The following is a 27110-nucleotide window of genomic DNA, read 5'->3' on the forward strand; positions in this document are numbered from 1 at the left end:
TACAGATGTAAGGATTTTTTATGTAATGGTGCCATTGCTGCTGGGGACTTTGCTGTCCAAGATGGGATTATAGAGCCAATTTGTGTTCCATAAACCAAATAACAATCAACTATAGGACATGTCCTTTGCAATGGAGGAATCTCTCCCGCTCATGCAGCCCCTTGCATTCAAGGGTCAATCGAAAAGTGAAGAGGCAGCTGTCACGTGCTTTTGGGACTCTGTGTGGAAGTCGGAAAACCAGGGCTGAGTAATACCACTGCTAGGAGCATCAACAGAGGGGATGGATGTTGCCTTCTTCCTTGTGGGCTCCATATAGGGCTCAATTTCTGCCAGGAGGCTGTAGAATGCGGCCATGTTCAGCCGGTAGGTAGTGAGGACCTGCTGATCGATGAAGTCATGTTGGGATGGTCTGGCCCTGTGTGCCCTCTCTGTGTAGGGCTGCAGGCTCTCCTACCCCTCCTCCTGGCCTAGTGCGGCTGAAGAGGGGGGGCTGGTGTTCAGTATTAAGGGGTACCTGAGGGGGGCATGGGGTACAGGCCCGCATCCTGCCCAAGTGTGGGCTGCAGTGCATCCTAATGAGCTGCCTGAGGGGTTGAAGGAGCTACAGGCTGATGGCCTTTCTGATGGGTGCTGGAGCACATGGCTTGCTTGAGTGGCAGCTGGGTCACAGGCTGATGGGCTGCCTGAGGCAGGGCTGTGGCACAAGCTGAGGCCCTGCCTGAGAGGCGGGCTGGGGTACAGTCTGATGGGCTGACTGGGACTCCGAGGCACAGGCTGATAGGCTACCTGAGGGCAGAGGCGTAGCCAGGATTGTTTTACAAGTGAGGCCTAAAGCTAACGAAGTTGGGCCCACCGCAGTGACATCAACATCTGTAAATGCCCACACAGCGCTGCTGAGTGGGCATTTACAGATTTTTGGTGGCCCTTGCCCGCTCTGGCCCTACCCTTTCTGGCTGAGACACAGGCTAATAGGCTGCGGGGTGTGGGGGGGTCTGTAGCACAGACTGATTGGCTACCATGAGGGTGGTGAGGTAAAGGCTGATGGGGTACCTGTTGCGGTTGCTGACATGCAGAGATAAAGGTCCTGTTCTCTCCATTTGTAGAAAACGTTTTATTTTTTTAACACATTTTTTAACTCCTTTTATATCATGCTCTACCCCTTTCATTATTGTTTTTACACCTGTGGTAGGTTTTGGGGGAGGGGCTTGTTGATATGATTGAAGCCGCCTCTTTTGATGGCCACTTTAATCCTTCAACTTGTAGCTGCTCATGAGCAGGTGCAATTTAAAGGAGTAAAGTTGGGTGCTTAATGTGGTGCAAGCCCTTTCTTTCACGGGATGGGACGTGTTTGTATTGCAAAAATGTGGGGCATATTTGTAAGGTGTAAGTTTGAGGTGTACACATAAGGCGCATGCATCGCCTCGTGTTTACGCCATGTTTTCATAGAGTAAAGCGAAGCCTGTCATCCACGCTCGACTGTGATTGGGTGGCGTGTAAGAGCATGGGGTGAATCTGTTTTATTGTTTTACGTCTCTCTTTTACACCTCGGTCACCTTATAAAATGACCCCCATTGTTTATTTGAATTTAAACTGAGCAATTTAATGCATTGTTTTAGCCTGCTTATTATCTGTTTGTGGCATCTCGTGCAATTTGTGGTGCCATTTTACACACTCTTGTTATTTATGGTATTGTCCCTTTTTTATGACTGTTTCATTTCTTTTTAAACGATGTAGGTTGTATATGGATGTGTTCATTGTCCGAAATAAAGGATGTCGCACTACTAGGCAGATAAGGGCATCTTTCCATCCAGTAACCCATCTGGCATGATGTGAGCCGACTCTCCTGTAAGTCTTCTGAAAAGTAAGCTGCGTACTGCAATTCAGCCGGGCTCGAAGGAACATAAAGCTCCCCGGGGGTACATAAACCCCTAATGATTGCCTATTACCAATATCCAGTTTCACAGAAATTGTTCATTAGTTCCAAATAAAAACCCGCTGTTCTGCATCCAGGATTAACATCTGCATGGGACATCTGTAGCACTCCTAACTGCACTACCAAACCCACGTTTCCTATAGGAAACAGCTTGTCACGCGTGGCATGGAATCGTGCGGCAGTGTCCCGGATTAAAAACATTCTGTCCACATGGGGGGAAACAATTAATTCGTTGATCACCACATTATAACTACTCCTAAGAAAGTGCATGTTCCCGAAAAACACATTTACAAGCACAGTTCTAACAAGCTGTAAATGTTTTTTTTTTCCAGAAGGATTAAGTGCCATTGATGTGCTTTTTCCATGTTACAACTTGCCATTCCCCCAAACACTTCAGATGGATCCTACGAGTTATAGACATTTTTGGTTGTCAACAAGAAGTGGTACATTTTAAAGTGTCCCACAGAATGTCAGTGTCGCCGGTAGAAGACACGAATTCAGTTTGTTTAATGCCTAAGCTTCACAGTCACTAAAAAGTCCGATGACGCAACCCGTCGCATGTTTAAATATCTAATTTCAGCGTTCGTGATATAATGTCACACATGAGTTCGGTGGAGTGGCTCACTCTGCATTTATTTTTTAATTTAAATTCAGCTGAGTAAACTCAACTTTTTCAAAAACAATTTTAAATTACATACTTGAAATCTGCAAGTTTACAAATTTACAAATGACAGGATCAGGAAACATGTGAAAGTTTGTAAGAGGAAAAAAGAAAAAACAATAGTTAAGAAATCAAATGGTTAAATACCACAAAACAAATAATAAAAGCTTAAAAACAATACGATTAATTATGAAGAGCAACAAAAAAAACACACCAAAATTACATTACTAAGCAAAACCATTTAAATAAATGAACTTAATAAACCAAGACCTGTGTTACCATTCAACTGATAGAAGTGTAAAGAATGAATTTAACCAAAAGGGCAACAAGCACTCCTTCTGCTTAAAATCTATAATATTCAGCAATAACAATCCTCTAAATCATTATTCAAATTCTGAACCATTGATCCTGTCCAGATTCAATACATTTAAGAAATTAAAAGCTGCAATTCGAATACTCATTACTTTGGTTTCCAAAATTATTGGCCATCGATTTTCAGGAGACATAAGCCCAAAGCAAGCCAAATGCCGATTGAAAGAAGTTCTTCGTAAGACTGTATGAGCAGGGCAGTCCACAATAATGTGTTTCAGCGTTTCTTTAACATTTACATCACCACAAAATCTGCAATAGTTCACTTTAGAATCAATGAGTCTTCTTCTAGCCAGAATGTCCTGTGTTGAATATAGATTAAATCGAAGCCTCAGAATCACAGTTCTAAGTTGCGGAGACGGTGCTCGGCACAGATACGCTTCCACTACAATAAGAAAACCATGGGACTTAAAATCCTTGTATGTGAGACATTTAGTTCTAGTTTCAATCCAGTCCCACTTGTAAACTTTATCTTTTGCTCTATCCGGATTATTCAGGTGTCAATTGAAACATCAGCCTTAGCCAGCACTTCAAGAACACTTGCAGTCCATGTTCGTACAAAAACATGGGAAGAGGAAAGCATATATTTCTAGAGACATGCTAGAATGGTATCATTTTCAATATTCACTATACATTTCCGATATAAGGCACATAGGTGCCACTGATATACAGAGAGCAGAGAAGTAAGTCCCAGCTCATGACGCAGCCAAGGCCCGGGAACACATTGTGGAATACGGAGGACACTCCTCCAAAATTTCGCCTCCAATTTATTCAGAAAGGATGCCAGTATAATATTTTTCGTCTCTAAACCATATAGTATGGTAGGCATAACTTTCTGCCGCCAATATGTTACCGCAGGGCAGACGGAAAATTTGCCAAATTTAAATAGAATGAGCCTTGTTTGCGATATGGCTGTGTCAAGCGTGTGTGCAATGATTTTCAACTGAGAGTCAATATATGGTTGACCATCAAAAACAAGACCTAAATATAAATAGCTTGGAACAATCTCAACCGTCACATTTTTTACTTTCCAGTCCATTTTCGATCTACGGGTAAGCCTGGGCGTGTAAATCACAATTTGTGTTTTTTTAAAATTAATGACTAGTTCATTCTCGTCCAAATAGGCGCTTAAAACTGAAAGTAAAGTTTGAAGACCTATGGGGGTTTTTGAAACCGGAACAAGATCGTCATCATACCACAGCTCTCTGACAACCAAACCATTTAATTTTGGTGAGTTGGAGCAGGCCATTGAGCTCACTCTGTATGCGCTTCCTACAAATGAATCCAATTAGGAGCGCAATGGACATTGGCGCCATTTTTGTTTTCCTGCAAATTCCGTTGTTATCGAGGGGGTAAGAAATGTGCGGACACTGAGTTAGCACACGCGCATTTGATAAAGGGCTTGCCCTCATTTTTGGGAAGGTGTTCTCTGTGCAAATGAGGTCATCCCCTTCGTCTTCCACAGGCCCCAACACTGTAGTAGGCACAAGAAAAGACCGACCCTCTAGGAGAAGCACTGAAAACAACAAAACCCAACAGAACTTCGCAGTGTTGGATGACACCCTGTGAAGACCCCTAGGCAGTCGAAATGTCAGGGCCCCATCGCAAATTATCTCTTAATACGTTTTTAATTTTCTGCACTGCTTTATTTTGATCCGTTGTCGCAGGCCCCTAAAAGAAGTGGATATTCCGGCCCTTGGAAGGACTTCTACAGGGGGCGTAAGTGTCCTCTTTATCTAAGAGTCCCAGGTGGCAGCACCACATTCGTTTTCTTGAGGAGTCCTCTGTCTAGAAACCCTGGTGTGGTGTGCTAACTGCATTTGGGCATTAATGCACCAAACCCAACTTTTGTGAGGCTGGCCTAAAGGCACACCATGCCACAGGATGCAGTCTGTTGCACCCACCCTCACATGGACACCCAGAACTCTCTAGGTGGGTCAGACATGCCTCATGAATACTCGCATTAGGTTACCCCGCCATGACGCCACTCTGCTATGTACTATGCTGTGCAAGGCCAGGGATTGAGCAAATGTTCTCTTAGATGCCGGAATGCACTATTAGTAGCTCACCATTTTCATCATTAAATTGAGCATGTGCGCAAACTGGTGTGTCACTCAGGGCCGCTCAATGAGCAAATCAGCAGGGAGTATGCTTAATCCCTACATATGTTCTGTTTAATTCACCATATTTGCAGTGAAATATAAAGTCATGTTCTGCTACTGTTTCCTTTTCAAAATGATTACTATTTAAGGAGAACAAACTGGGGCCAGATTACAGAAACTTTGCTCCGGTGCAAGTGCAAAGTTTGCACGGCATTAGCACTAGGGCAAAGTTTGCCCTATTTTTAAAAACAATGGGACATGTTAGAAAACCTTTGCACCATGACACGTGCAGTTTGGCACGGTATAAGCACCAGGGCAAACATTGCCCTCGGGCAAAAAAGATACATATTTGAGATTGGAACATTTGCATTGGAGCAAGAGCAAATAGCACTGAGGTGAAAATTTCTCTAGTGCTAAAACATATTCCTCCAAGGTTTTATAGGCACCAGGCAAAAACTAGCTCTAGGGAAACATTACCCTGGTGCAAAGATGGAGTGCCCTTCCCCCCTCCCGATGACCTCAAATTGGACACTGGAACCACCATAGTGCATAGGAGGTCACCTGGGCCACCCCACCCTTCTCCTCCCTCCTCCCCCTCTGAGTAAATTGCTCTAAATACTGTACCACTGGATTGTTTCATGTTGTAAATTATGCTTCATTCATTTCTGTACCTGTTGTTATTCTGTAAAACGCTTTGGTGTAAAGCGCTATATAAACTCCATAAACATAAACATAGTTTGTGATGTTCTGTGTCGCATGTGACACCTATAAACTGACATTATTGCATTACAGTACACATAGGGGGAAATGCATATGAGGAGGGACACACTCTCTATACATGTTGTTTGGTAATTTGCCCACCCATTAACTGGCCATGGCCATGCTAATCCCTATGGCCATTCCCACTCAATTCCTGCCCCTCCCTGCCCAAAACACTGCCTTATGGGAACTCTGAGCTCGCTTAAAGCAAGCCTTACCATGAAGGTTTGCAGTGAAGTGCCTGCCAGCGTTTATTCCAAATCAGTCTTCTGAGAATAAATCACTTAATTGGAGTTGTAAACCCACTACTGGTGTAATAAAAATGTCTTAACCCGGTCTGCCTTTAGTCACTTCATTTATAAGCACTATGCATGTCCTTCACAGAAGTCCTGTTAAAAACAAGCATTGGCAAAGCCAAAAGTTACGGCATGTGTAGAAACATTAGGCATTTGGAAGGTACTGCTATTAGATGCCCAGGTAATCACAATATTTTGCACCTGCTACCAGGAATAACCAGTTAATGCCACTAAGGCAGTGCCTGGGAAGTGTTTTTCCCAAGCCTACACAAAAGGCCAAACTGTTGGCATTGCCAATGCTTGTTTACACTTGGGCTTTTCTACCCTAGTGCTAACTGCACTTTCGCAGGTGTAAAGCTTCTGTAGGAACACATGGAGTTCATATGGCTGCCCTGTTCTTTTCCCCTGCGCTTATGATGAATGTGACTCATGTAGTGTATGTGTAAGAGCCTGGAACATATCATTGGATTCATATCAGGCACGAGCGGCAATGCTTTATTTCATGCTTTACATAACAACAGGTCACAATGAACTTTGACAAGTGGAGGTCAAGGTGAATTTAGGCTGATGTCTTATGTTGAAGATGGCTCCTGGCCTTTACCACCAGGGCTGGGGGGATCAGTACTCCATTCAGCCTTCGCGCTACTGGCATCAGGCCACAATTGCGGATGGAAACTCAAACTACCCAGGGATTTGCTAAGAGTAAGCACATGACATTCTACGCGGCCATGTGCACGCACCAGCTACTAAAACGCCTGAGAGGGGCTAGTAAAACGAGAAACCGTGAGACCAAAGCTTTCACATGTTTTAATGTCACTGAAATCCGAACGTGCTGCAACTCCCGACAGTTCAAGCGCATTCTGCTTTATGTCAACCGGCCCACCATCTGAACCTTTTCTACAACTGCCACCACAGCGCAGTTCACACTGAGCTTTCCTACTCCCTTTCCTCGCCGGCTACTGTTTCCCATGCCTAACAGTGGCAGTTGATTTGAATGTTTTATTTTATAGCAAACAGAAGGCTTTTTTCTTTAACGACCACATTTTAAACTAGGGTGATAGCGTGAACTTCAGTTACATTTATGGAAGAGGAAGTAATACAAATCCATTATTACATATTTGGAAGTCGGTGTATTATTGTGTCCATAGAGCCACTGTCCATGCTCAGCAGAGTGTCCTCACTGGGCCTCTGTAGAACTGGGGAGCAAGGAATTATGGGGCAAATTTGTGTGTTGGTACGCATTTTTCTGAAGCACGAGCTAGTCATCAATGGTGTGTGCTTCCCTTTCTCTTTTTGCCTGAAGGCTAACCCCGACGTCTGTTATATACTGTTTAATTTAAAGGTTTATATTCACCAGAAGTTGTCACCTTCATTAGTGCGGGTGAGGTTATGGGTGCTACGGACATCCAGCAGGCCCCAGGGTGCTAGGGCACATCAGCACCATGAATTCTTGCTGGGGAACACGCAGTCTTTGTTGGGGGCAGGGCGAGCCATACCCTAAACTATGCGGAGCTCTGCCACCGTCCTGGCACGAGGGTCCCACGGCATCATGGCCTGCAAGCCCATGCTCACACGGTGTGGGCCTGCAGGCCTAAATGAATGAGACACAGTCTCAGTCGTTCCTTTTTGGGAGTCTGATGCTGTTCTGGTGCACGTGTCTGCAGCGGCTCCTTTTATTAGCTTGGGCCATGACACGGCCTAGGCCCATGTTAAAAGGGCACAACACAGGGGAGGGAGCCATTCCCCTTAAAGGGGCAATACACTTGGGAAGGTCACACCACAATTAGTGTCTTATGCAGTGGTTGAACACATCGAAGACATTACACAGCAACCCACAATGGCGACAAGTAGTGGGCTGAATGGGCCATCAGCAACTCCATTGAGGAAACGACATTAGCAAGACGTCCTCTACAGCACTTGCAGCTCGAAGCTGTATGGGACCGCCTGAACAGTGTCAGATCTCCAGTCAGTCATGCAGGGTGTGGCCACACCACCTTTCTTTCTCCAGTCTCCTGGTACTCCGAACTGATGCGGTAGACATAAGTCTGCTAACACCACTGTAAATAGAAGAACTATAAGCAGTGTCTGACCGATGTAAAGTCAGGAAGATACGAGGGCTTACTGAAAATTACACATGGATATCTAAAGAATGAAGGTGTGACTCAAGTGATGAAGTAAACTTATAGGCAAACATAAAGAAAACCATATGCACTAAGAATATAAGTGACAAGAAATGTCATACATGTATATGCGCAGAAACGCAAGGTAGACAAGACAAAGTAAAAGCTTGCTAAAGTAGAAAATAGAACGCAGGTAAAGTTGCCATGTTCAGAAAATGGACCTCAGCATCATATTATACTAAGCGAGAAGCCTCAAGGAGAAAAACCAGGCCGCAGAGCTGACAGGCACTGGAATACAAATATGAGCAAGAAAAAATGACAGTTGTTTGGCTTAGAGTCAAGGAAGGATACCACAGCAAAGAAGCAACTACGTGGCTTGAAAGGAGTCAAGGAGGATAAGCCATGTAATCAGGACATATTTCTCTTAGATTAAGTAAAGGAGTGAACATTTGCGAGTGCCAAGTATTGTATAATTAAAGACATGGAAAGCACATGCAGGATGGAGCAGCCATGTCTCCGGGGGCCAAGAGGAGCAATAGAACCCAAAATAATTAAATCAAATAGCACTAAATATAAAGGCAATATACACAAAATTCATGGTCTATCCACACGTGCTCCAGGACCAGAAGACAAGGCATATTCATGAAGTGCCAGACGAAGGTAGCAATGTACCTTCACTCCCTAAAAATGTCTGAGGAAGAGAACAGCCAGCAAGGTCAAATACAAAGAAGCCTTGGCTTAAGGCTTAACTGACGAGAGATGTTAGGCTAATCATGGTAGTCTGATTAGCTCAGAAAGGCAGTTGTCTGATATTGTTCCCCTGCACCTGGGTTTCGTTGCTTATGTGCTGCTAACGAGCCGAATGTCCAAGGTTGGTAGGAGAGTGCCAACCAATCATTTGGTCCTAAGTAATGGTGGATGATACATTTTTGCAAGGGCCTATGCTCAGCTGTTCCTCTGCTAGTATCTGTATTTTACTTAGATGGAGTTCAAGGCATGCCTTCTAGATAAGAGGCATCCAATGATGGTACTAACACCTATATAAAATATATATATGTATATATATATGTTTCCCTTAACCAATCCCTCCGCCCGATAGGTTTTACTGTTAGCCACGTAGGATGACATTATAGCTGACGTATATCGGGATATAAAGCCTTTTGCATAACTGAAATGCATTCAGAGTGTGTGAGCTATGATCTGTTTATTCACCAGATTTCCCTACTTTATTGAACTGATAATAAAGTAGTGTTTTGCCATACTTCATGAGACTGCCGGGTTATTTGTGTCTTAGATCATTTATTGTGGTAATCCCATCCAGCACTTGGAACGCTCCAGGTGCTACTGCACATTTTGGTAGCAATGCAGATGGTTCATATCCAGACTCTCTGATTTTTGACATCTTCCACGATCATCTGGAACACTGCAGAGTTTCCTGGGGAGGGCAGAAGAAAAATACATGTAAACCGAGAAGGTCGGGCGGTGCCTCTGAAGAAATTCCTGTCTGGTTCCCACGGGTGCCCCGCAGACTGAAGGCGAAGTGGTTGATTGAGGAACAGTCGACACCAAAGGGCTCGAACTGAACGATGGATATAAGTAGAACATCGAAAGTGGTAAATGAAAGTCGAGGGATTATATTGAATGTATCAATAAATATATAGTGGGAAAAAATAGCATGATTTATTTAGGGAGAGAGATACCTCAATAGCTATCTTCGAGGAGGTGGACGGGAACGCATCAAACTCTGAAAAGGGGTATTAAGAAAGACGGATGCATTTCACATTCCAAAATGGGGTCAAAAGGAGATGAGATACTTTTTACTAGGCAGGTAAAAAAACAATCGTAGAAATTCCTGTGCACATTTTGTTTGGGGTAGCAGTTGAGAAAGAATATAGCAAAATACAATTCTTAGATTGTCAATAAAACAGCAGGATAGTGAGAATCGATAGAACTATAAACGAAGAGCAAAGAAGAATATTATTGTGTAGCCCTGGGCAGTTTTTGAAGGAATATTTCTGAGAAATGGGCGGCCGATTGAGGGTGCTTGCCTGAGTTGATTGTTGTGGTATAATTAATTAAAGTAATAACAGAATAAACAATCTGATAAGTATTGACAGTTAAAAAATACTTTTTGTTATGGGGAGCACTCCTCTTCTACACTTGTGCAAACCATTACCGAGGTACACACAATGAAGATTAGGAAATATGACATGAAATGGGTAAAAAGCATGGCTGACAAAATGTTCATGCCCTGGCCCCAAGAAGGTTTGCTATCAAGAACAGTATTGCAACCCATGACAGCATACTAACATGCTGCATACTCAGGGAAAAAGTTACACATTTTTTTTAGCTATTTTAGATCTATGGAAGTTCTATCACAGCGAGAAAGAAGATCCGCCCGAGAAGGAGTGGATGCTTAATCAGCATAAAGGGGAGGGCGTGGTGCCCTCAGCTCCTCTTTCTACTCCTGAAGCCAATAGCACAACCAATGATAAACAGGGATTTTATCCTCTAAACGCATTAAAAGCAGAGGCGGAGTATCCTAATCCTCCCGCTTAAAGTAGTGAAGATAGTGCAGAAGAAAGTAAGATCAAAGTACGCAAATATATGTCCATATGCGATGAACATAAGGAGCGTAAAGAAAGAAACGACATACAGATAGAAATAGAAGAAGAGACCAAGAGATGAAGACAGAGCCAGCAAAGTGACACTTGTACAGAGCGAGTTGATGGGAGGACAGATATTATTCACATTAGACATACAGGGTATTGATGATGTTAAAGCGAGAGAAGAAAGAGAGGAATGGGTAAAAAAGAAAAAAATAACAAGAAAGGGCTTAGAAAGAAGAGAAGAAAAAAGAGAGGAAGCAACAGGAAGAACAAAAGAAGTTTGAAGAGCAGGTAAAGGATAGAGAGAGAAAAGATGGGCAAAAAAAGAAACATGAGGAAATAGAAGCACAGAGATTGAAAGAAAGAAGGTTGCAAAGAAGGTGAGAGGAAGAAGAGAGGAGGGAGATGAGGAGAAGGGAAGAGCAGAAGGAAGTGCAAAGGAGTAGAGGACAAAGGGATGACGGAATAGATCAGATCGTTAATAGATGTGTAATACCAGTTGCAGAATGAGACTAAAGGGAAGAAGAGAGAAGGTTACAATAGCCCTGCAGGGAGCTGCATGAGATACCTAGAGTACCGACATGGGCTGATGAACATGAGGCAGAAGGAAAAGGGAAAAGGATTGGGGAACTATATAGGCAAATGAGGGAGAAGGATCGTTACGAGACCAGAGGGGTCATCGAAGGATCTCCCCTGAGAGAAACAAGAGGTAGATCAGATGACGTAATGATGGACAATCATGGAACACTGTCCCTAAGGAAACGAGATCTTGATGATGAGGAGAGGGATAACAGCCTTACCAGTTGGGGTATAATGCCAGACGAAGAGAGGGAAAAAGATGAGAGAGGGCGATAGATCAATTGATAGATCCGAACATAGAAAAGGAGTAAAGTGGTCAGATTTAGAAGAACCAAAAGAAAAATCACCTGAACCTATACCATATTCTGAACAACCACAAGGATGGTTGCATAGCGTAGGGGACATGCTCCCGCCTTATGTAACTAGATTGAGGTTATTGCTAGGATGGGTGAAACTTGCCCCACTTGGAAGACAGGAAGCATGGTTGGATACGATTGTAGATCAGGATTTAACCAATTCTTGTTATTAAAGAAAGGAGGACAAACACAATATATACCATCACCACAGATGGATAAAGATAATTTCAAATGTAAATTACCTAATTTGACTACAGGAGCAGGGAAATTGATTAATGAGTTAGAAAGAATGACAGCTGGAATGACATTAGCAATTGTTAATGTAAAAGGCCTACTAGCAGCTATTCTAGGGGAGAGAGCTGATGACATTTGGAGCCAAGTGGGCAATTTGAGTGTGACTGCACAAAATACAACACATCATGGAGCGCCATTTAATAATTGTAAAGCAGACATATGGAGGGATCTTAGAGTACAATATCCAGATACGTCAGACATGGGTGAGATCATGAGACGTAAAATGGGTGAGGATGAAGATCCTGTTGCTTTTAATCAGGAAATTCAAGAATGTTGGCGTCTTGATACAAGAGAACTGTGGGATAGAACAGTAGCATTATTTTATCATATTTTATGTCAGGACTGCCCGAGCCAGATTAAAAAACATGTAGGGATGGAAGCTAAGCCATGGCCATAAATACAATTGACTATCTTACATAATTGTCAATTGTTACAAGAGAAAAATACAAAGAAATCAGAGAATCATAAGCAGGAGGAAGCAAAGTTAGTTCAGAAAAAGTTGTCAAAATTTGCCATAGAAGGAGCAGTACTGACAACCAGAGAAGGAGTGGTCACACAAGAGTTACAGCCTACACAGCCAATTAACATAGGGTACCCCATAAATGGACAAATAGTGTGTTGACATGGCTTCCTGGATTGATAGGTAAATTGTTGAGAATACCTGATGAATTTTTGTTCAGGCCAGAGGTACCTATGGATGATGAGGAAGGACAGGTTATTCCCATAAAATTGGAAGCAGCGATAGTGAGAGTGGAAAGGGTGATTATTTATGAGACAGATGATGAAGGAAGAGCACAGAGAACAGTAATAGCTCTTAACGAAGGATATAGACTAACAGACTTGACAGACAAAGATTTGTTCAGAGAAGAGAATTCAGACGATGAATTTGTATTTTTCATAAGCCTCGCTTATTGGATGAAAATCGAGAATAGGGAGATACCACAGAGAATGGCATTGGTAAAAAAAACACAATTTTTCCAGGAAGATTGGACCAACAGTTCATATGATGTGGGTCTATTGAGCAGAGCAGGAAGAGTTAAAATAAAGCTTAAACCGGGAACAATTTGACCACGTTATGCCGTGTTACATGGAGAATCTGATGGTACTTATATTCCCTTCAGACTCTCCATGTAACACGGCTGTGCAGTGGCGGCTGGTGACTTTGAAAGGTGGTGGGGCGTATATTTTTCCAGGTGAATTTTGGAGCGAGCGAGCGCACCGGGTGAGCCCAACCCACATCTATGGGGGTGCGGGTGGGATCTCCCCAAGTGAAAATTTGGGAACAATGGCTTCCAAAATGTGCAATTTACCGTCCAAACCCACATAAATATGACATAAAAAGCATTAGGTTTTACATACTAATGGCGGTAACATTATTCTTACATGTGCGTGTGATTGTGTATTTTACAGCAGCTTGTATTGAGAATAGCTAGTACTATGTTACATGCATAAAGAAATTCATTATATAGATATCCAGTAATGATGGAAAAATATAATTTTGTCATGCTGTCGTTGGCCTTCATATGCGTTCATCCTCTTACTAAGGTTGGATTTTAGACATTATCTGAAAGGGGAGAAACTAAGCTAAAATATTACTTGTTTACCACATTTTGAGAAACATAGTGTTCAGTTAGTTCTCACAGCAGTCCTCAAGTGTCTGGTTTCTGAATTGAAGGAGAGAGTTAACGGCTTGCAATATTGAAGCTGCACCCTAATGGTCTCATTAGAATGTGTACATAAGTTAGAAGCCCCCACACACAGACAGGCACACACATATATATGAACAATGAGAACAGGAGATGACAGCTCAGATGTGAGGAGACTCATCTCGGCTGCACAGTGCACGTCAGCAGGGACAGGTTTTAAGACATCAAAACGGTATTGCGCATGAGTAAATATTCTATCATTTCCTGCGATAGAGGCTATAAAGAAGACTTGGGTGGTGAGACCCGAACAAACCCTACTGCATCAGAACAAGGTACATGGAAACGGCCTTACAGAATCAGCATTGACGCCCGAGATGACTACACAAAGTATGAAACCGCAGTACAAACTACACAAGCCACACAAACTGTGTAACACCAGAAGGACTGCATTCACACGTGTGCAAACAAACAGTATGGCAGTGGCAATACCAACTGTACAAGTTGGAAACAGCAGCAGATTCACAAAAACAGTATCTCAGCAGGTAAAGCTGAATGAGGTTTCGAGGCGCTGTGGAAGGGCAGCTGTTCTACCACAACCAGTGGTAGATTAACAGTTCGACAGTAGGAGCCCTATAAACTAGACACCTCATTTTCATTAGCAGCTGTACTTGCTCCTTAAAACATAAGAAATACCCTTGTTATAGTCCATTTGTGTTGTTGTGTACAGTAAATGTACATTTTTTTCATTTGAAATCATCTTCTGCATTTAAAAGGAATACAAATTATTAACCTTTTAATCCAATGCAAAACACCAACAATAATTTCTATATTTCGTTTGCCAAAGACCAGGGAGACTCCCGCTCGGGGAGGCAGAGAAAACGAACATCGCACCATTTCAGCAATCCCATTCCCCAATACCAATAACAACAAAATTATATTGAGAGCCGAGCGTTGCTGCAGGCTGCATCAACGCTTGGCTCTCAAGTGCTAAATACATTCAATCCAGGAGGCCCATGGGTGCATGTCCTCCTCTTAGAGGACATGCAGCGCCTACTACACCCTCCCTGGCCTGGCTGCATTCCCCAGGGCAGGCCTCCATATGGTCTGGAGAGCACTGTGCTGGGAAAAGAAGACTGGGCCGGCACAAAGTCAGTTCCTTCATAACTTAACTTACCTGAGTAAAGTTGGCAACGAGGCCGTGCACCTCAAGAAGGCCCTCTGCTTTTGACTGGCGTGGGCAGCTCCTGCAGTCAGCCACTCAAGTCAGCACGATTCACCATGTGAGAGAATGTGCCGACCTGCCAACGTCACCCACACGCGTGCGCCGATCTCCCTACCCCACCCACACTGAATGTCATTGGCTGGCAAACAGCCAATGACATTCCATAAATAACTGTTGCTATGACACAATTAAGGCTAGTGCGCTGTTTGCGTACAGATTAATACTGGCGGGGCCACCCCTTTAGCGCCCTGCCAGTGTCCTACATTGTGATAGCCAACGTAGACTGCGTGGAGCTACGAGCTCCACGCATTTTAAGTAGAAAAAAGTTGCGTAAAAGTGTACGCGCCCCTGTGTGTTCAACATTGCAGTCTGCAGAGTAGAACAGCAGATTAATTATTTATATTTTTGAAACCCTTCATTATGTTTGTCGCCATGCCCCGCTGCTATATAAAAAATAAAAGAAAACAACAAAGAACTTGATCTCTGCAGAGAACCTGTTCTCTGCAATGTCTGGACTCTACCTGCGTGGTGTGGGGGCCGGTATTGGGGGGGCGGGGCCCCCCCGCCCTATGTAAGCAGCCGCCACTGCGGCGGTGTACCCAGTGAAGAATTTATCAGGGGGTAGTGGAGATTTTTTTTTAGTGCAGAGTTATTGCTGGTTCCGAATCCAGCAGCGATATTATGTAACATCCCATTCAAAGCCAAATATTTGACAATAATAGATTTGCAGAATGATTTCTTTTCAATTCCCCAAGATTTGACCTTGTTTTAGTATAGAAACTAGTGGTGGAAACATACTAAATTACCACAAGGGTACTGGGAGTCCCCATCAATCTTTAATAGGGTCATTCAGATGGACCAAGGTAACATACAACTTCAGAGCACAATAATTCATTACGTAGATGTGCAGTGAGATAGAAGAAAGGTGCATAGAAGATTCAGTTCAGATAATGACAGTGCTGGCAGAAAAAAGATACAAAGTGGATAAAGAGAAAAGCAGTACCGCCAGGAATAGGGCCTGTATATAGGACAGTTAATCTCTCAAGAGGGAAGAAAAGTGACACCTGAGAGAGCAGAAACAATCATGAAAACTCTAAGACCTAAAACACTGACACCGTGAGAGAAATACAGCAATTCTTAGGCCTGTGGAACTATTGTAGGGCCTAGGTTTTTGATTACAGTACATACATTAAACCACTTTTAAAAGGACTCAAAGAAGCACAGACAGGTAAAAGGGAGATAACCTGGAAAGACAAAATGACCGAAGCATTTCAAGAGTTATAAAAGGGCAAGTTGCACAGCCACTGTGTTAGGGATTTCTAGACTATAATGAAGAGTTTTACTTATTATCACATTCAAATGGAGTAGTGATGACAGCAGTCCTTACACAGAAGACAACACTAGGGCATAAACCATTAGCCTATTACAGTGGGACTTTAGACTCAATAATGAGAAGGCATTACCCTTGCGAACAAGTGTTAGCTGCTGCTGCTTTCACAATTGAGAAAGCTGTAAGTATTACAATGGGGTGCTCAATGACTTTATATGTCGAGCATGACTTATTCACCCTTTTGGAGAAACCCAAAAGCACACTGACTACAAAAACATTCTCAGGATACAAGGTGATTATTTCAAACCCAGCGATCAAAGGGCCTCATTACGACCCTGGCGGAAGACCATGGTGCTATTAGCACCATGGTCGATGCCGGAGTCTGCCATGGCGGAATGGGGAATTACCACCCCATTCCGAGGTTGGCGGGCGGTAATTCCCCATGCCGCCATGGCCCTCCCCCATTCCCATTTTTGCCCCATAGGGCTCAATGGGAATGGGGAAGGCGCTAAGTACGGTGCCGCAAATTGCGGCACCGTACTTAGCACCAAGGTCCCTTTGCGGGTCCCTACTTTAACGGCTGGTAAAGCCAGCCGTTAAGGTCGGGTCCCGCAAAGGGACCTCGTAATTAGGTGCTACTAGGTTAATGGCGCTGCAGCCTTGAACGGCACCGTTAACCCATTAGCGCCTGGGTCGTAATGAGGCCCAAAATGTTTAGATGTAGAGTAGCGACTCCAGCGACATTCATAGCAGAACCAGTAGAGAAGGAGGACTATGTAAATGATTGTACAACGTGTACTGAGTTCTATGACGATATTCCTCATATTAAAGAAAATGCTCTCAGAGGGAGTGAGGGGATTTTATTTATTGATGGTTCTTCAAAAATGTATCAAAACAACTGGAGAAAGGCATACAGGATTGACATTAGTGAAGTTAAAGTATAATGATGAATTTGAAGTAGTAACAAGTGTAAGTCTGTCTTCACATTGATCAGCCCAAGCTGCAGAATTGGTTGCACTGATTGCTGCACTTGAGAGATATGAGGATGAGGAAGTGACAGTGTACTCTGACTCCACCTATATGTCGCCAACCATACATGCAGGATTGCCACATTGGAAAAGGAAGGGCTTTCTCTGTGCTGATGGCACACCAGTGCAACATGCATCACTATTGTTAAGGCACTGAATCTCCCATTGGCTATCACTGTAGTGAAGTGATTAGCCCACACTAAGAGAACAGATATGATTTCTCACAGTAATGAAGTCACAGAAGTAGAAGCAAAAAGAGCTGAATATTTTCTGAATATTTCTAGTTTTGAAAAAGAAGGTGTTGAACAAATATCAGGATGATGTATGATAGTAAAGGAAGGCTTTAATATGTTATCCACTGTAGAGCTAATTGGGCTGCAAAGTCGAGCTCCATAGGAAGAACATGAATTATGGAAAAATTGGGGTGTTCTTTATCCCCCACAGAGGCTATATGGAGACAAGAAAGCACTGGAAAGCCAGTTTTGCCTCTAGCATTGTTGAAAGTTGCACTGCATTAGCTGCACTATCCTGCGCATATAACCAGTGAGAGTCTTTTGCAGAAGACTGTTTTTCGCCAAATTTGTTAGAACACGTTGCACAGTTTATTGTGCACTGCATCGTCTTTCTGAAATTCACAGCAGGGCATACCTTGCAAACAGTCAGAGGAGCAATACCTAGACCCAGTGGCCCCTTTCAGCATCTACATATAGATTATGTGGATATGTTGCAAACATGTAATGGCTAAAGATATATGTTAGTTGCAGTATGTCCCTTTTCCTGATGGATTGAGGCAGGCGCATGAACACACCCAAATGTCACATGTGCTGCCAAGTTTCGCATGTGTGAGTTGTTTCCTACATGGGGTTTGTGTGAAGTCCTGCGATCTGATAATGGACTGCATTTTGTAAATGAGACATTTGAACAGATAACTCTTTCATTAGGTGTAAAGCATATGTTTTCATCCGCTTAGCACCCACAAGCAAATGGTATCTGTGAGCATTTAAACAGACTTCTCAAAGAAAGATTAGCAAAGATAAAGATGACTTTGAAGAAGGGATGGCTATATTACCTACCTCTTTACCTATTTGCATTGAGAAACCAGCCTGGCTCAGATCACCACCGGACTCCTCGTGAGTTGGTGACTGGACGTCACATGAGAGTACCCCTTGCTCCTCCCTCTCAAACAAAAACGGATGCCCATAGTGGCGCAAAGACATTAGGGGATAAAATGCATTATTATTTGACAAAAATAACTGCTAGTGTTTCTTTTATTTCCCAACAGATCAAAAATCGGAGTGAAGGGTCGAAGAAGATTGAAGAAGACAGCCAAATGATCAACCCTACTGAACTTTTAAAACCATGTGGTTTGCACCCTGTGGACTAAATGCTCATAAAACGTTTTGTTCGCACTTGGCACAAACCCTGTTTTGAAGGATCATACTTAGTAGAGGAGGTCACTCCCACAGCTGTAAGGTTGCAAGGAAGATGAGCCTGGCTGCACCTGAATGATGTAAAGCTCTATGAAGGAGAGGCCCCTACCCTCCGGCACCCGTTGGCAGTGAAGCAAGAGAAAGGTTCTGACCCGATAGGCTACCAAAAGCCTACAAGAATCATCAAAGTAAATACAATTTGAACTATCAGCGATTCCCAAGTTTAAAGGGAAATTAACACACTTTTCAGTGACTACAGAACTATTCCTGTTAGGATAAAGAAACAATGTTTTAAAAGTAAAAAGAAGAACACACACAACACTTTAAGTTTCCCATAACATTGCACACATGTCTGCATGCTGTTTTTGTATAAATACTTCGATCCTATGCAGCTCTAGTCAGACGAACCGCAGACATTGTTGCCTTTTCCAGAAATCCCAAGAACACTCCCATTATTCGCAGTATCATCAATGCAATATTGTTACAGTTTCTGTTATACAAAGTGTGGTTATTATAAAGAGTAACAAGAACTAAATGTTGATAAATGAGAATGGGAATTTTCCATTATGCAAGATAAACATTGATAGTGGGAAGACTACTTACTTTACAAGAAACAGTTGAGCGCATTCATTTTTTTGCAATATTACTTATAGCTATGTTTTGTACAATATGTTGTCTTTACTTTCTTATGCTTATAGCATTTTGAAAAATGTCTTATAATATAGATGACGGATCCAACAATGAGACATCTGTTTTTATCCCTAACAAAAGCACAAGCAATATTTTCCCTGATATTTCCTAACAAATTAACCGATTTAAGAGGGATGTTGGAGAAGATTATCAGGAAATAAATACGTATCTTTACCAGTCAGCCATGTTAAAGAACAGCATGTGGTATCAGCACATGAGTGAGGTGGGGAGGGGAATGTTAGATGAGAGCTGCTATGCATGTTCTTTCATTCCTTATGCCATGAGCACAGTCAGAACATCTATAGCAAGAGAAATACCTACCTACGATGCAAAGTGCCTCAGCAATCTAACTGCGTACATGACAAGAGGGCAATTTGAAGGAAAGTGGGCAACCCTACGATGGATGTCAAAAAAAACATTCCCATATGAAGATGCTTACATAAAGACACAGAAGATGATAAAAGACCCTAGATCAAGTAGCAAAATGATCCTGTACTCGTTGAGTGGCCTAAGTAAAGGAGAAATTAAGACTTGATTGTGCAGATTCATGGGAAACACCAGGATTGCCAGGATGCTGGGAAAGACCTCAGCTATTGGTATGTGGACAAGTAGCCACCAATATAGGATGGGAAGACGAATGTTGGGATGCAGTGCACATTTATTGATGAGAGCACCAGTGAAGATAGTGCAAATTGTGAATGATGACTGCCTTAAGAAATGGGCCAAGTATTCGAAATTATTAACATGGGTCGAAGATGAAGCAGGACCTGCAACCATATTGCCCATGAAGAATGCGACACTGTGCTTCAGAAACAGTGGTCAGATTAAAGTTGGAGAAAATAAAGGATGCAAGCACTTAATCGATGTTCCAGAAATAAAAGACGGAACTGCTGTGCTGATGGACCACTATTGGGCCTGTGGATCCAAAGCTTACATGAAGCTATCTAAAAATAGGGGAGGAATATGGTCTATTGTGGTAATACATTTTCATACGTTGGTGATCACTCAAGGTGATCTTCACATAGAGAGCTTTCTGAAAATGGATGCACATCAAAGGAAAAAGAGGTCGCTCAACCTCACCCAACAGAAGAGAGAAAATGACTTTTCAGCAAAATGAATAGAAGCTTGTTATGACATTCCAGAAGAGCATAAATTGCTCAGTAGGAAGTCAGTGATATTCACATCCATTTTGCTACCAGGACTTCATGCTGCAGCAAATGCCAAGTGGTTACCAATCACGGGGTGGGAGCTGTTATAAACAATTAACATGACTATCAAATGATTGAATGCAATTAAAGAAGAATTGAGGGCCACCAGGCTCATGACCTTCCATAACAGGTATGTCCTGGACTTAATTACAGAAACGGAAGGAGACGTGTGCGCAAAGGTCAGGATTTCTTGCTGTACATACATAACTGCCCACAATGGAGTAAATTGAACCATGACAGAAGCAAAAACTCTGATATGGACCATGCACACGAAAATGGAAGCAGAAGTAGATGAAAATGAAGAGAATGGGGATTGGTTTTCCTGCCTGTTCCCATGGGTTCCAACCTGGCTGGCGAATGCATTCAAGCTACTGATAGCAATACTAGTGTTAGTATTGCTGGGATTCTGTGTTATAAGAATAATCATAGGACAATGCAAGAAGGCAGCAAAGAAAGCTGTTTGGATAAAGATAATGATTGACATGAATGCTGTGACTGACGAACACACATAGACCGAGAACATCATCCACGAGTCCCTGAAATGAATCCCCATGGCACCCCCAGAAAAAAGTTTTACTATCCCAAGGACTACAAGAACTATGTGGAACTTTGGGTGTTCTGTACACCAACTGGGGAGTGCTGACATATGACCTGGAGTGTGGATGGTCAAAAACCAGAAAGGCTATGGTAGCATCTTTTTTGGTGATAGGGGGCCTGACTCATGAGGGTGTAACAATGGAAATGAGAAAATGAGTCAGAGCTACCTCTTCTTTCAAGCGCTAAGCAGAGATTGACATGTATCTAGAGTCTAGTGGGAAAACATTAGATCACACTAGTGGGGCACATGATATAAGAAAAAGCTAATTTATTCTGATTAAGAAATACTAACATAAAAACAGAACAGGCACATGAAAAAATGTCACAGTCTGGTGTACAAAGAATAGTACATTAAAGCATGCCATGAAAGTAATAAATGACATTTTTGTGTGAACATGAAGACCAATTCAAAACTTTTCACAGTGCAAGATGCATTTTAGGATATTGCATGGGTCAGGACTAAATGCATGACTCGTAGCAAGTCTTGCACTGTGAAAAGTTTTGAATTGGTCTTCATGTTCACACAAACATGTAATTTATTACTTTCATGTCATGCTTTAATGTAAGGCTTCCCTACTTTATTGAACTGATAATAAAGTAGTGTTTTGTCATATTCCTTGAATCGGTTTGGTTATTTGGGTCTGAGATAATTTATTGTGGTAATGCCATCCAGCACTTGGAACACTCAAGATGCTACTGCACATAACTTTTACCTTAGACTGAGCTTGGTCCTTGGTAGACCAACTGATTTGAGACACTTGTAGGCAAAGGAGGCCCTAAGACTCTGCAGAAACACTTCACTTGAAGATGCTAGTGTCAAGCAGTCAATGCACTGTATGGCCATCACACAGTTTGTTTTGCTATAGTCGCCCTGAGTGAGACGGGTATGCCCAGACATGGGTCCCGTTCTTGCCGAACCTAGAGACCCAGGCTACTCCTCACTGATGAGGCTCAACAAGGCCAAAACATGTTTTGGGATGCTTGTGGTCTCATGCAGAAGGGATGTGCCCAAGCAATTTGGGCTGGATTGCCCCTTTCGGGTGGGATCAAGCATGGTTTGCATATGGTCTTTGCCCTTTTGTAATGGCTTGGCAGGCGAAGAACGATGGTCTGGAGGGTTGCCCAGTGCAATGCCAGAGGCTAAGATTTATTCTAAACCTTCCAACATCACACTTTTTGTAGCCGTGGAACTATGCAAATTGGCAAGTGCTAATGACCATATATTCTCGCTCTAGAGTTACCTTGGCAATGCATTAAATAATTTATTGTGGTAATCCCATCCGGCACTTGCAATGATCAAGATGCTACTGCACATAACTTTTACCCTAGACTGAGCTTGGTCCTTGGCAGACCAACTGATTTGAGAGACTTGTGGGTAATGGTGGCCCTAGGACTCTTCAGAAACACTTCACTAGAAGAGGCTATTGCTTTGGCTAAAAGTGTCAAGCAGTCAATGCACTGTATGGCCATTGCATGGTTTGTTTTGCTATAGTCATCCTGAGTGGGTATGCCCAGATGTGGGTCCCATGCCTGTTGAGCCTAGAGACTCAAGCTACTCCACACTGATGAGGCCCAAAGAGGCCGAAGCATGTTTCGGGAGGCTTGTAGTCATGTGCCGAAGGGATGTGACCTAGCAGTTTGGGCTGGACTGCCCCTTTTGGTGGGACCAAGTATGATTTGCACATGGTCTTTCCTCTTCTGTAATGGCTTGGCAGGTAAAGAACGATGGTCTGAAGGGTTGCTCAGAGCAATGCCAGAGATTAAGATTTATTTGAAACCTTCCAACATCACACGTGTGGTTTTGTAAATAGAGGTGTAAGATCACAGCTGGTAGCTGAGGAAGTATGCAAATTGGCAAGTGCTAATGACCATGTATTCTCTGTCTCGAGCTACCTTGACAACGCATGGTGGCTAAGGGAGACAATCCTTAGTTCTTTTAGATAAATTTGTTTTATAGGTGCATGTTTTATGATCATTACTTTAACTTATTCATACATCTGTTGTTATGATTATATTATTGGTTTGTATTTTGTTGCCACTGGTGTTTTCCAGCACTTAATGACATTCCCATGATCTGTCAAAACAGGTTTTTCAAAATCTCCAAACACAAAATTAAAATCAAATTGGAATCAAGCTAGCAGAATGTATCAATCATCTTGTGGTAGTTGTGTTCACACTCACTTGCCTTGCTGAAACTGGTCTGGTGCATTGATAGAGTGTCTACTGATAGGTCTGCATGTTGTACATCTTGCTAACGTGGTGATAGTAGGACCTGTCTGTGATTGTAAGGCAGCAAGATGTTCTAGGATAATAGAGGCTAATAGCAGTGTGCTAAATGACAGCTAGTCAGGAGTAGAATAGTGTTGATGTCTTGCAACTCCTTTTCTTGCACATGCATGGTACTGCCTCACACGAGACAACAGAGATGTGACATGCAAGTTGTTCCCAGCCCTCTCTCGGTCCGCAGTTGCTTGCACAGAGAGCAGGTGGCAATATGCCTCCATTGCTTAACGAGCATGGATACTTTCCAAACAGTGGATTTGCTGTGTGTTTTGTGGGCAGAGACATTTCCTATGCCATTTGGGCCTAAAGCTTTCCTTGGTGGACTGTCCGAGTGGTGATGGCGGTATGGCTGTGTGCTGTATTGTTGAGACAGAAGGCACACAGGCAGCTCAATACCTAGAAGTTTCACTTGCTACCTTGCAACTTGCGCTTCCATCTCTCTATGGCATTCCTTTCCTATAACGCTCTACTCTCTGTCTGCAGTATTGTCCGTCTTTGCATAGGTGGCTTCATAGATGCATTGCACCCCTGCTCTAACCATGGAAGCGTCGTTTCTTTTTGGTAATATTTTTCTTATTTGGTGGAAATGGAAGGAGGTGTCACATGTAGTGTGATATATATTATTTTCCACTTCTCTTTCTGCTGCAGATATACTGGACTGAACTTCCCTCCTCTCATACCCAGTCAGGCTGCAAAGCCTGTGCAGGAACTGCTCTAGACACCAAATCAGAGTTACCTGTTCCAGTCAGGGCTCCACCACCTTACAGCAGGATATTTCAGGATTCTTCAGTCACATTCATACCAAATCACTTCACTCATTGTTTTCTTAGCCTCATCATCTTTAATACATATAGAAGTGTATTAGTATGAAATAGAACCAAAAAGTATGTCAGGCTCATATGTTGCAATTTCAGCTACATAGTTGTCCACAAATTAACAGTATTTTGCTTTTTCATTAATTCAAACAGCCTTCATCGGGAAACTCATTCATTCAAACAGATGATGTTCTCTGGTCATGCTTAGATGGATTTCTGCCAGGGCTCAATATCTTGAAAAAGTGAAGAGAATGGAGATTCTCCAGTTCTAACCAATCTACACAACAAGATTATTTTCCCTTCTACTTTGTAGGAATCAGATCCTCTCGTGCTTCCACAGGAAACCAAGGGAAGATTTAATTTTATTGTTCATGATCAGTGGAATCTCCCTCATTATAACTGCACAGGTCGGGAAAAAATGCTGCAAAAAATGGCAGTAATTCGAGCACCAGCATTTTTTACAGACCAGAAAAACACAGGTTTGTCAGTGGAGGCCATGGATCTCCCGGCAGGCCTGACGGTAAATCAGGCCCCAACCAGCAAAGAAATGCCTGAATCACAGGCAATGCAATCCCATCAGCAATCATAGGGCCTGATAGTACACCTCAACAGAGACGTATGCCCCAGTTGACAAACTGCATACGATTAGTGCACAAAGAGGTTTGTGTCAGGAATATGGAATGGAAACTTACCATCATCTCTGCCGCCCGTAATATCCCTGTAATACCCGGATATCGGGCGGTGGTGATGGTAGGGTCATGTCGCCAGTACCCCACTGGAATTATCGGCTGGGTACTGGCAAAAATGTCAACGACAAAGATATCTCCCTCTGCTATTGCTCATTGAAAGACTAATCAAATACAAAATAGGCCACTGTTATACCTCAGGGTTATGTGTGCTTTATAAATAATAAACTAAACTAAACTAAACTGTCAATATGTAGGTATCTTTTTCTTTTTGAGCTTCAAAGCGTTCTGCTGGAGCAAACCACAAATCCAATTTTGGTGTTACTTCCTCAGTTGTTTTTTGAGGAGAAGAGTAACATTTCTTAGGGAGTTTGAATGGAAAATGCTACTTTTGGGACCCCTTACTCCGAAATAGTTATCCCTTTTGATGGACTTGCACAAAGCATGTAACAAATTAAAAGGTAACTCTAGTTATTGCATAGAAGGGTTCATACAGATAAGTTAAATGGTGGCAAAGTTACTAGCATCTCAGAAAGTGCTCTTCCATTTTAATGATCAATTCAACCATGACTACAGAGGCCCTATTGCCATCTCTGTAACATATACAGAAAAACAGACCTGTGTGATAGTAGAGCAATATTTATGCAGTCTTTAAATGAAGCTTAATTCAGGTGAGGGATAGCCCTCAGAAGCTAAAGCACGTGGTGGTTACACCGCATCAATTGACTCCCATGGATCACTTCAGTTGCTTGCCTACTTCTGTTTCCAGGCAACAGGCAGCTACTTTGTGCTGCACGGCAGATCCAGACATTCGTAGGGTTTACATATCTTCTGAACACTTCCCAGCCAGGGTTCTGAGTCACCTATGACTGCAATCCCAGGCAAACTGAACAGAGAGGAAAGAAAAAAGCAGGAAGCAAAATGAGTGGGCACCACTGGAAAATTCATCCACTTGTAAAAGGTATACCAAATCTCAAAAAGATACCAGTCTTTTCAAAAGTAGTCTTTTGTGCAGGAGCAGGCTGTAAAAGGTTTGGAGACACCCAAGCCAACCATAACAACTGAAGCAGGAGACCAGGTGAAATACCCAGTCATACAGCCGCTCTCCGAGATCCCAATCTGGGTTATAATTAATTTCAGATCCTATAGGCATTCAGTATCAACTGTAGAGGTAATGTTCAAAAAAACTCAAAAAATGCTGTTGTGTTTCAACGATGATTTTATCTGTCAAACCATAGTTTTATGAAAAAAGTAGAAGGTTGTCACTAATGACGTTTTAGTGAGGAAGAATTTGCCACAATAACTCAATAATCAAACTAAGTTATGCCAATGCATTTCGGAATAGATATTCCTTCATCAGGGCAAGTCTAAACAACATAAACATTATATGTACATTCACATAATTAAAACAAACAGTGCAAAATCCAAATTTCACATACAATACGAAAAGTATAAAGTACATACCAATAAGTAGTGTTTGCAGAAGCAAAAGGTAGACCGAATCAAAGAAAACAAAAGAAAAAGGAAAACCAATCAGTATTTTACGGTAAGCGCAAACTTAATGTAGCTATGTATAAAGAAAATAGTCAATTACCTGAGAATGGTAAGTCAAACGTAGCAAATTGAATTAAGGCTGTCATAGTCAAATAAACGAACTGCCCCGCCGAACTCAGTGAAGTACGTGTCACTGAAAAGCGGTATCTGTAAGCAGGAGGTCGTGTTAGTTTCTTTCAAGAAGCGTTCCTGGTTAAAAGCGTTGTTAAACGCATCATTGCTAGCAGAACGTGTATGTAAAGCTTACCGTCACGGAGAACGGAGCGGAGCAGTTCTCTCTGGGTCTGCCGATAGCAGACTGACCTCGCCGCATCGGAGCGTTGCTAAGCAACGATGTAATATACGACACGTGATAGCGGCCCCTCTAGAAGGGCGCGCCCTATGTGTCCTGGCTGCAATCACGCCAGTGGGCTTGAGTAAGGTTGAAATAAATATTTATAGGACCTAACAGGCTCATAATAGGAAAAATAGTCATTTAAAAATAGAAATTCACAGAGCGAAAAAAATCATAGAAAGTGATAAAATCCTCAAAACGAACCATTG

Source organism: Ambystoma mexicanum, chromosome 6q (assembly GCF_040938575.1).
Source record: "Ambystoma mexicanum isolate Mex_15411 chromosome 6q, UKY_AmexF1_1, whole genome shotgun sequence".
Taxonomy (NCBI): domain Eukaryota; kingdom Metazoa; phylum Chordata; class Amphibia; order Caudata; family Ambystomatidae; genus Ambystoma; species Ambystoma mexicanum.